General features: G+C 43.5%; 1 pseudogene; it reads left to right on the top strand.

Moving 5' to 3' along the window:
* The first annotated feature begins 586 nt into the window (after positions 1 to 586).
* Positions 587 to 741, top strand: LOC130363358 (U2 spliceosomal RNA; annotated as a pseudogene).
* The last annotated feature ends 10,560 nt before the right edge of the window (positions 742 to 11,301 follow it).

Below are 11,301 nucleotides of genomic sequence, written 5' to 3'. Positions count from 1 at the left end.
TCCATTCACTTTAACAGAACTGAGCTGCAGTACCACACACAACCTGAGGAAAGGAGTGGTGCTGTTTCTAGAAGAAAGTAGCTGTTTTTTTATTTTTTTTTATTATTCTAATCCTGGCACGCCCCTTTTATGCGTGCATGTCCCTGCAGGTCGGTATAAATGACTGATCAGTATACTGGTTTTTGCATTGTCTGACCAACTAAGATATGGGCTGTGAGGTGTCCAACTTATATCCCCAGCTGCTCCATCCCTGACTGGTAACACTGAGACCTATTGAAAGTTGGGACCGTTCCCTCTACTCTTCTGCTGTATGCACTTAGGGTTTGTGAATTATTTAAAGAAAATAATAAAAAAGGAAGTAATCCTCAATGAATCCTATGAGGTATACACAAGAGTGTGAATTGTTAGCTGGTATTTCAGTTTCCTCCACAGGGAAGTGTATTCTTTGTAGGAGACAATGGTATTCTGGCACCAAGGTCAGTGAATACTGATGAAGGAAACTCTTTTGTCTTGTGTTCTATACTTACTTTCCTGTTAGTTTATACAGTACGGTTTAATTAACCCTTATTGTTCTAAAAAAAAAAAAGTCGCTTCTCGGCCTTTTGCCTAAGATCAAGTGTAGTATCTGTTCTTATCAATTTCTGCCAGTGGATGTAGGGATGGGAGCTGTATGGTAGGGGACTGGTGTACCGGGGCTTTCTTGGGCTGGTTCTGGGGAATCAGCTCGATGGCTGACCCAATGTGAACTGTTCTTTCGGGTCTTGCCATGAGGCTGAGAGGGTCTAGAGCCGAGGTACTTTAGTGCCTTGGGGAGTGGTAACCCCGAGGTACCGAAACTCACTGGGAGTACTGGCTCACTGAGTGGAAGCACAGGCACCATGAACTCTTCACCTTGTGGCACTCACCCCTTGATTCCCGGCCTTCTGGCTAGGATCAGAGAAATTTTTATAGATCCGGCCGGATGTCTGGGCAGTATATCTGCACACATTCACTTTATTTATTTTTGTCTCACTGTGTCACTTTTTGTGTATTGTGTGTTCACAGGATTGTTAGGATGCGGTAGCCCTTCTGGGTGTCCCTCCTGGCGGTCTAGGGGAGGTGTGCGTGGCCATCAGGTTCCTCACCTCCCTGCAAATAAACATCGGGGAATCCTGCATGGGCAGGGTAGTGTCTGTTAACGGCTCTGCGGGCAGATACCTTGGCTAACGCCAAGGAGGATGCCGGGAGCATTTGTGGTCCCTTAGTAGCTTCGGCGAAAAGGGACATTTAACCTGGAACATCGCAGGTACCTTTTGGTCCGGAGGCGAAGGGTAAGGATTGTTGGGGGCCTCTCTCCTGATGGAGAAGGGCTTGCAATAGACTGCATCCTTTGTGCACGTTTAAGTGTAACACGTTTTGCACTTTGGGAGATTCGAGAGCACATTCCTCGGCTCTTAAGACAAAAAAAATAAAAATTAAGTTGAAGCACGGGCACCATGATCTCTTCACCTTGTGGCACTCACCTCTTGATTCCCGGCCTTCTGGCTATGATCGGAGAAGTTATTATTATAGATATTCACTTATTTATTTTTTATCACTGTGTCACTTTTTGCGTGTTGTGTGTCCACAGGATTGTTAGGATGCGGTAGCCCTTCTGGGTGTCCCTCCTAGCGGTCTAGGGGAGGTGTGTGTGGCCATCAGCTTCCGCACCTCCCTACAAAATCCCTGGGTACTCCTGCATGGGCAGGGCACCGACCATTTATCACCTCTGTGGGCCGATACCTTGGTTAACGCCAAGGAGCATGCCGGGAGCATTTGTAGTCCCTTAGTAGCTTCAGCGAAAAAGGACATTGAACCTGGAACGTCGCAGGTACCTTTTGGTCCGGAGGCAAAGGGTAAGGATTGTTGGGGGCCTCTCTCCTGTTGGAGAAGGGCTTGCGATAGACCACATCCTTTGTGAAAATTATTTTAGTTTTACACGTTTTGTACTTTTTCTGGCAAAGTGCTGAGAGCACGTTCCTCGGCTCTTAGATAAAAAATAAAAATATTGTTCTTAAAAAAAAAAAAAACTTTGTGCTATGATGAAAAAAGTAAAGGTTGTTTTTCTAGGCATAGAGGCCAGCATTTATCATTGTGTTTACCCCTTTTTTTTTCATCTATATTTGGCACTATTTTATTTATTTATAAAATTTTTTTGCGCGTTTTGGTTTACACATTTCTGCTGATTTTGAGTTGTAATCCACTGATTTTTGCAATACACATGATATGGAAGGGTTTTATGAACTGCGCCTTTTCACAAAAAAAAAAAAGCGCTAAGCCATTGGAGACAATATGGTTAAACTTTGTATGTTTTCCCTGTTTTCTTATAATAAAACTATTTTTATTGAATGATAAAAAAAAAAGCGCTAAGCCACCGAAAAGTCTCTGAACTTCAACAGCCCAGACTTAGCTTAGCTTTTTGGTGTATGTGAAGAGAGAAATTTCAGAAAATGTGACCTGCACAAAATTTATCAAATGCTCTGTGACCATTTTAATAAATTTGGTGCTCCTGCACATTACCAGCACAGTAGAGCTGGGCGGTATGACCAAAAATGTGTATCACTGTATTTTTGTAACTTATGGAGGTTCTACCCCCCCCCCCCCCCAATGAATTATCAGCCCAGTACCCCATCGGGGTACTAATCACATGTCACCTGCAAGCACTGCCCTCCTTGTCCTCCGTTTGTTGCGGGCCGCCGGTGCTGGAACTCTGTACTGTATGCTGTATCCCTATGCCCGGGCTGCAAAAGATAAGCAAAATAAACTTTATCTCACCTTCCCCATTGGTCTGGTATCGGCCTCACCTGCTTCCTGGGGATGGGAACGTCGGAGAGCCTTCAGCCTATCACCGGCCAACGAGCAAGGCGAGCTAAAGTTTATTTTGCTTATCTTTTGCAGTCCGGGCATGGGGGTACAGTATAGAGTTCCAGCGCCGGCGGCCCGCAACAAACAGGAGGGCAGCGCTTGCGGGTGACATGTGATTAGTTCCCCGATGGGGACAGCGCAACGCTGGGTTGATAATTCATTCATTCCCGAGAGGGAGGGGCCAAACCAGTATTGCGGTATGGGGAAAAATTCATATCGTGCAGGACAAAAATTTCGGTATGAACCGGAATACCGCCCAGCCCTACCAGCACACAGAAAAAAGGTGTAGAAAAATGCTTCACTTACACCTACAATGATGAATGCCTCCCCCAGAGTTTAGAGGGCAGCCCTCTGAAAGCACCCCCATACAGCACTAAAGGTTAATATCACTAGTTAGGTATATTATGTATTGATGCCAGGTGGTCACAAGATGGCAATACTAGAATTCACTTTTAGCAATAGCTTTTCCCAGGTCGTTACAGTGGCTTCTAGTACTCTGAGACCCCCAGGACTTACAGTAGGACCAAATGATATAAAAACCAGGCAGTTGCAAGAAACAAAAATGGGGGCTTGCCAATAGATGACAGAAATAGAATGATGATCTAAATCAGGGGTCTCAAACTGGTGGCCCTCCAGATGTTGCAAAACTTCAACTCCCAGCATGCCCTTGGAACTGCCCAGATAGCCATTTGCTGCAGCTAACGGCTATCTGGGCAGTTCCAAGGGCATGCTGGGAGTTGAAGTTTTGCAACATCTGGAGGGCCACCAGTTTGAGACCCCTGTAAATGATTATTTGCCGAAACTGACAATGAAGATGAAAACTAATAACAATGAGGGAGATTTATAAAAACCTGTGTAGAGGATAACTGGTTGAGTTGCCCATAGCAACCAATCAGATCACATTCATTTTTAAAAAGGCCTTGAAAAATGAAAGAAGTGATCTGATTGGTTGCTCTGGGCAACTCAACCACTGGTTTTGAGAAATCTCCCCCACTGACCCTGTCTTTCCCTAAATCTATCCCTAAACACATCCCAAATCTGGATACTACTAACCCTGAAAATATTACTAAGAAAATACAGTATATACTGACCCTTACACAAACTCTAGGACCCAGAATCAAAAACCAAGGTTGGGGAGTACTGAACCGAGGAGCAAATTAAGAAACTGGAAGAAGCAGCAGTGACTACAGAAAAGTAAACCAAGAACCAACTGGACTGACAAGAAACAAAACTAGGTTAGGACTAGAAAGTAAAGAATTTCAAGGAATAAAGGGGTTTAAATGCACGGAACGTCCACATTCCTATTCCAAAGGAGCACTGAGTTGGCCAGCTGTGAGAAAAATGCATAGTACTGGCCCGAATAAACTAGAAGAAGGTATGATACCTGCTTTTTTATCCTGTTAAAAGGTCCTGTTTTTTCTGTTTGGAAAATGTACTATTAAAATGTCTCCCCTGTGGCCTCTTTTCTACTTCTCTGAGACTTCGGGGAGTGACTGGTTGACCAAGACTTTAAGAGGATTCTGCTCCATCAAGGTCCTGGTTTCATGGGTCCATTAGGAACTTCCAGAAGCCTTGCCTGTCTCCATCTAGAATCTGCCATGATTCTGTCCGTGTCAGGATAGAGTGCTTAAGCTCACTTTGGATGTGGAGTCCCTTTTGTTCCGGTGATCAATTCCCATTTGGTCAGCCATTAGAGTCCCTGGGCCAGGTCTCGTATGAGTCTTCTCCCAGAATGACATACAGACACCCCTGGGCCCTGGACAGGTGTATGGTCTTCTCATCAGCCACCAGATTGAATCTCAGATGGTGACTTTATCCAGACAACATCTGTTCAAGCGGGGCTCTGTCCAGTGTATCCTTATTATAGATCTGCCTCAGGTTGTGGCACCAAAGGAGACAGCACAGGTTGGTCTATAAACTGAGGGCAATCCGTCTAACTATTGTTCGTTTCTCACATCTTATTTTAGGCCAAAAAGTCCTCATTCAGATAACCTGGTAATCTGTTATGTGAACAATAGTGTTGAGCGGCATATGCCATATTCGAATTACCGATATTTCGCGAATATATAGTATTTGAGCCTTGTTTACACCACAAGCTGGAAGCAGGGAGGGATGATCACTGTGATGTGTACTGTGGAAAAAAAAACTAATATTCGTAATGTGCGATATTCGCAATAAATATTTGCATCGCGAATATTTGCAACCAACACTAGTGAACAAACAGGGAGGAACCAGGTTCCCACAAATCAAAACAAAAAATGCCAGCTCCTTATATCTTGGGCAGATATAGGATCTCTTCAGCCAGAATGGAATAATGGCTATCATCGAAGCTTGATCATGCCTTAATATCTTCAATACCCTCAGAATTAAGAAAAACAAAGTTTTCTTGATGTAGAGCCCATTCTTTGTTAGGTAGACTCTGACTTCTGCACTCATTTTGAAGGATCCTTGGATATGGACTGCAGAAAAATGGGAGAGGTTTATAAGAAAATTGTCACCCAGTTCACCCACACTAAACCCAATATACTGGGTGATAGTGTGGGTGAAATGGAGTCCAATGAGGGGTCACTTACTTCAGTGTGTGCCCTGGCTGCTGAGTTCTCCCCCGCTAAAGTTCTTTTTGTCCTCTCTGTAGTAGCACTTTGAAGGCAGTCCCCGGGCAACCATATTTCTTTGGGCCCCGTAGGAAGGAGCCTAAGCCCACCAGCGGGATTTGCATACGAATTTCCTTCACATGCCCCCGGAGTGCAGAGCTCTGTCTGCAGAGCGCATGCGCTTGAAGATTTTACTCCGCTCTCATGTGCTGATGATGTGAGAGCTGTGCGTCCCCAGAGAGCACTCTGTGCAGTGTAACTGCGCATACACTGGGCCCTTGCTACAGAAGAGTATATTGGGTTTAGTGTGGGTGAACTGGCTGACAGTTTAACCTTTAACTCTTCCCAATTCAGAATCATTCCCATCTCTCTCAGGAGTGGCTGTGACCTCATGTCTCCCTGCTTGTTTATAAGGAGAACTGCTGTCATGATATCTGACTAAATGCTGATAGCTTTCCCTCGAATGAGGGGAGCAAAATGGAGGAGCGCCAGCTGGAATTGACAAATCTCAAGGAGATTGGATGATAGTAGCTGCTTCTGAGGTGACCAAGTTCCTTGGACAGAGATTCCCAGTCAATGATTCAATCTGGTTGGATCAGATACTTTGCATCCTCAAGGTGACACCATCACCTGAAGGAAATATGGGACTGACACAACAGAGAGCTAAGAACTTGAAGCCCCCTCAGGCTGTGATTCCAATTGGATAGGACTTCTTGAAGACTGCAAGAGTGACAAGCGAACCCCTTCCATAGTAGCAGACATGAGCCCCAACATCTTCATAAGAGTCTGGATTGTTACCCTCCTGGGAACAGAAAGGAACTCTGCTGTGTTCTAAACTTTTTTCTTTGTTAGAACAAAATTGTCCAGAGAGTATCCCTCTAGAGTTGAAGAGTTGTCGACTTGTGACTGTCACCAGGGCAATGGTCTAAGAGGCCAACTTCAACTGATGGTGTGTGGAAACAGGAAACTGCCTGCCAGACCGGCAGTCTTGAATGAAAACGGGATGTAATTCCTTGGTACTCAACCCCTGTTAATGTCCACCTGAATCTGTTGAACACATAGGCCCTCATTTACTTCTTTTGTTTACATAGACTTCTTTTGTCGGGTTTTTTTTGTCGCATCTTTGTCTGCGCCATGTCGCAGACATGGTGCGCCAGTCTGCGACACGATGCGGCATTTTTTCCCGACGGACCCGATGTGGATTCTCCCAAACCCGAAAAAGGGGCGTAACCAGACATTTCTGAGCTTTCCCACGTATTTATAAAGGTTTCCAACCCGAATTTGTTGAATTGTTGTGGATTTTTTCCCGACAGCTCAGAGGAGTTGGAAACCAAAACCAACAAAACGCACGTGCGACAAACAAGATGCGACATAATAATAAATACCAGGGGAAAAAAGCAGTCGGGTAAGAAAGCAGGATAGAAAATCGGGTTGTAAGTCTAAGTAAATGAGGGCCATAGTCTTAGGAATTTGCGCAGGAACAAGCATCGGAAATCAAAGACCCATTTACTAATGAGCTTTTCCAGTTGAATTCCGCCATACAAACATGTTCATTTTTGTTTTTTTGCGGAATCAGATTCCTCTTTGGAAGTTCCATTGTAAAATCCAAACTGTGAACTAAACAGCAGCCTCCTATTGAGAACATTGGGACACTGCTGCAAGCAGAATCTGATCAGAATTATTCCAAGCCGAATGTCCATATTGTGCATGGGCCCTAAGGGGGAGATTTATCAAAACCTGTGCAGAGGGAAAACTTGCCCAGTTGCCCATAGCAACCAATCAGCTTGCTTCTTTCATTTTCATGAAGGCCTGTGAAAAATGAAAGAAGTGATCTGATTGGTTGCTATGGGCAACTGGACAACTTTTCCTCTGCACAGGTTTTGATAAATCTCCCCCTAAGTCTCTTGCTATAAAATGAAGAAAACACTGCTTACCTATGGTAAGCCTAAACTTGTTCTCATATCTCAGTAGTGTGAACAAAGTCTCTGGAAGCTATTGGGGAGTTCAGGGAAGTTGTATGGATTTTTGGTCGCAATATCCCAAAAAAATATGAATAGGCAACAAGCGCAATCACGCGAAACACGTTGTGTCAACAAAATAAAGGATAATTTCAAATACCTATGGTTCCCGATCTTTGCTGATCCTACCTACTTGCTAGCAGCGTGGACACCACCCACTTCCCGGCTTCACTCTTCTCCTTCACCCATAAAAATAAATAAATATGAAAACTGTGACATTCAGTTAGTCAGTGGTGTCTTTCTGGATCCTTTAGAAACCTGATGTATCAGAGCAGCCATGGAAATCCAAATGTTAGTGTAAACCGAGCCTTAAAGGGGTTGTCTAGTGAAAGAAACAACCTATGTATGTGTCAAAGTATAATAAAGCAACTTACTAATATAGTGTTATTAGCCATACAGCACAGATCTCTTCATATTAGCTGAGCTGTCTGGCTTGTAAGGGCTAGGGCTCGTTCACATTAAAAGGAGTTCTGTAATGAAACACAACTTATCCCCTATCCAAAGGGGATAAGTTATAGATCAGGAGGGGTCCGACCGCTGGGACACCCAACGATCTCCTGAACAGGGCACCAGCATTTTGATGCTGGAAGGGGGCGTGCAGCCCCCCGCAGGGAGTGGCAACATTGAGGGGGCGTGTCGGCTGCGGCTTCCTGCAGACTGCCGGGGCCCCGTTCCAGAGATCGCGGGGTATCCCAGCAGTTGGACCCCCTGCAATCTATAACTTATCCCCTATGCTTTGGATAGGGGATAAGTTATGTTTCACTGCACTATTTCAGCCCCCATTAATTCATGCCCGTTCTCAAATCTGTTCAAGCCTTTTGCTAACGGCTGTAAATAGATCCTATAGATGTCAGTGGGATTTTTATGCAGTCGTTTATCACTTGTTTGGTTCCTATTCCGTTGTTTTTAACGGAGACAATACGTTGCATGCAGTACTTTTTTCCCTGCTAGAAATAACGGGTTGAAAACGGATATATAAAATTTAACATTGAGGTCTATGGCTAAAAGGATGAGCCTTTAATGTCATCCATTTGCACCCGGTTTTAAAATCCGGTTTTGAACGGTTATTACTTCTGAGCATGCTCAGAAGTAAAAGAGAGTACAGGGATGAGCACCAGGGAATGGAGTGTCATGGCCCCGCTGTGATTTCGGAGCGGGTGTGGGGGTAAGGGATGAGCAGTGGGGAGTGAAGTTCAATGTCTCCGCTGGGATTGCCCTTGGAGATGCGGAGCGGGGATCGAGGGAATGAAGTGAGCATGCCGCCCACTCCCCTGGTGAACAGCTTATGATCGCATCAGGTCTCAGTAGTGAGACCCTGTGCAATCAAACCCTCAGCCCCTGTACTACTACTACTCCCAGCATGGAATAGACTCTGTTCCACGATAGAGGTAGTAGTACAAGCACTACTGTAGTCTCCCCAGAAACCCGCAGCTGGGGGAACTACTACTCCCATCATGGAAACAAGTCTGTTCCATGATAGGAGTAGTAAAACCCTCAGATGCGGGAGTCTGTAGGCGGCTGACTTTTCATAGTAATGGATGAAAAATTTATGCAAAGGGAAGCCACTAAATGGCAGCCTTTTGCATCAGTTAGTAGTATGGTCCGTTTGTGCGGAGAGAAAATGGGAGAAAATCGGTACAGGGGACTGCGGCCGTGTGAACCTAGCCTAAGTTGTGACTGCAAAGACCTCTGTCCCTCCTGTCTGCTTGGGAGGAGACCAGGGATGTGAAAGGGGAGGCTGGGATTACTAATTAGATTCATTAGATAAAGCAGCAGGAAGCCGTTCTCAGTCACATTAGATAAAGCAGCAGTCAGCCTGTTTTGATGGAAACTACTGAGTCAAAAATCTAATGAGCAATAATACAAGAAGGAGCAGAGCTCTCTGCTTTCAGTCTGTGAACTGACATCACAGTTTACAAGCCAGACAGCTCAGCTGATATGGAGAGATCTCTGCCCTAGGCTAATAACATTAGTAAGTTTCTTTATTATACCTTTTGACACCATACAGTGTTTCTTTTTTCGGACAACCCCTTTGCTATCAGTGGGATTTTGTATGGCAAATGCCATCAGATATTATTGGGCCATACAGGTTTTTTTGTAACAATGGGAAAGAAAAAGACAGTCAGTTGTCACATGTTTGTGCCAGTCCTTACCCAACATTTCACCTTGCATACAAGCTTCTGTATGTTGTATTAATCTGATGTAAGGCTAGGTTCACACTGAGTTTGGTTTTTACTGTCTCATTACGTTAAATATTGCTTTTCAGCAAAAGAATAGGATGTAAGTTTTTTTTTTTTTTGGGTTCACTTAATATGTCCAATAAAGAAATCCAGCCATGAAAACAAAAATAGGTTTACTGAGATAAACATTTAGTATGTTACACAGTTTGTTTTGATAGATAATGAGCATTTACAGCATTAAATACAATTAAACAGGTCTATAAGATGTTATCGCCTCCTTAGCGAATGCCTGGCACTAGTGAAGGCATCACAACATCATTCTGTAACACACTGGCCATATAAAACTAGAGAAAACATCACACTGGGGCAAAAGATAAATATATCACACAATCAGAACTTTGTAAAGATCCCGAGCGTCCTAGATCCATAGCATACGGCAAAGATGTTCCAGGGTTGGAATATGGCATCCTGTCACTTTGAGGATACAGGGTGAGAAGACCTTCAATACTCCGATACAATACAGGGGGCAGTCATCAAAAAACAAACAAACAAACAATTGTCTGGCATTAGAAAAAAGGATCGGCTGTTTTGCCAGAAACCGCACAACTTCTGACTGGATTGTTTCAGGTACCACTCAGTCCCTTTCACAGCCTACGGCATCGTCTCCTATTCTCTAATCCTGACATTTCCTTTTACGTAAAAAAACAAAAAAACAGCTGTATTTCAGCTCAAAGAGCCTGGTGAAGTGGTGGGCACATTATTAGCGGAGATCCTATTATATACATTAAACAAATGACGGCACTTATTGGCTATAACAGCTAAGACCCCCCCACCCCCATTGTGCCAACATTTAGATTTGGGTACTCTATACTTTGGGTATCTACTCTGATGTACCCCATTCATAGAGATTTCACAGCAGAATAGCATTTTTTTTTTTTTTTTTTGCATCAGACCCAGTGGAATTTTGGCCTAATTCTAGCTCTCTGCTTATCAGGGCTTTAGTGAATTTAATTTAAAAGGGGTTGTGTTATTAAGGCAACCACTATCCGTATGCTCTACAAGGGCATGTAGAAGTCACAGAGGAGGAAGCCATGCTTAGCTCTAAATCAGTGTTTCCCAACCAGCGTGCCTCCAGCTGTTTCAAAACGACATCTCCCAGCGTGCTGGGAGATGTTGTTTTGCAACAGCTGGAGGAATGCTAGTAGCTTGATCAGCTGATCAAAGGGAAGGTGCTGTTTTGGTAAGATGACCCCTTCAAATGTTAAAAAAATTAAATAAAAATTATATATATATATATATATATATATATATATATATATATTTTACACACATACATATACACACACAGTATATTATATATAATAAATATATATATATATATATATATATATATATATATAATATATATATATCGAGAAAATGCTGGATTAAAGGGGTATTCCAGGAAAAAAAAAAAATTATATCAACTGGCTCCAGAAAGTTAAACAGATTTTGTAAATTACTTCTATTAAAAAATCTTAATCCTTTCAATAATCATCAGTTGCTGAAGTTGAGTTGTTGTTTTCTGTCTGGCAACAGTGCTCTCTGCTGACATCTCTGTCTGTCTCGGGAACTGCACAGAGTAGA

Source organism: Hyla sarda, chromosome 3 (genome assembly GCF_029499605.1).
Source record: "Hyla sarda isolate aHylSar1 chromosome 3, aHylSar1.hap1, whole genome shotgun sequence".
Lineage (NCBI taxonomy): Eukaryota > Metazoa > Chordata > Amphibia > Anura > Hylidae > Hyla > Hyla sarda.
Note: the sequence above shows the minus strand (reverse complement) of the source record. Positions and strands in the feature narration are given on the sequence as shown.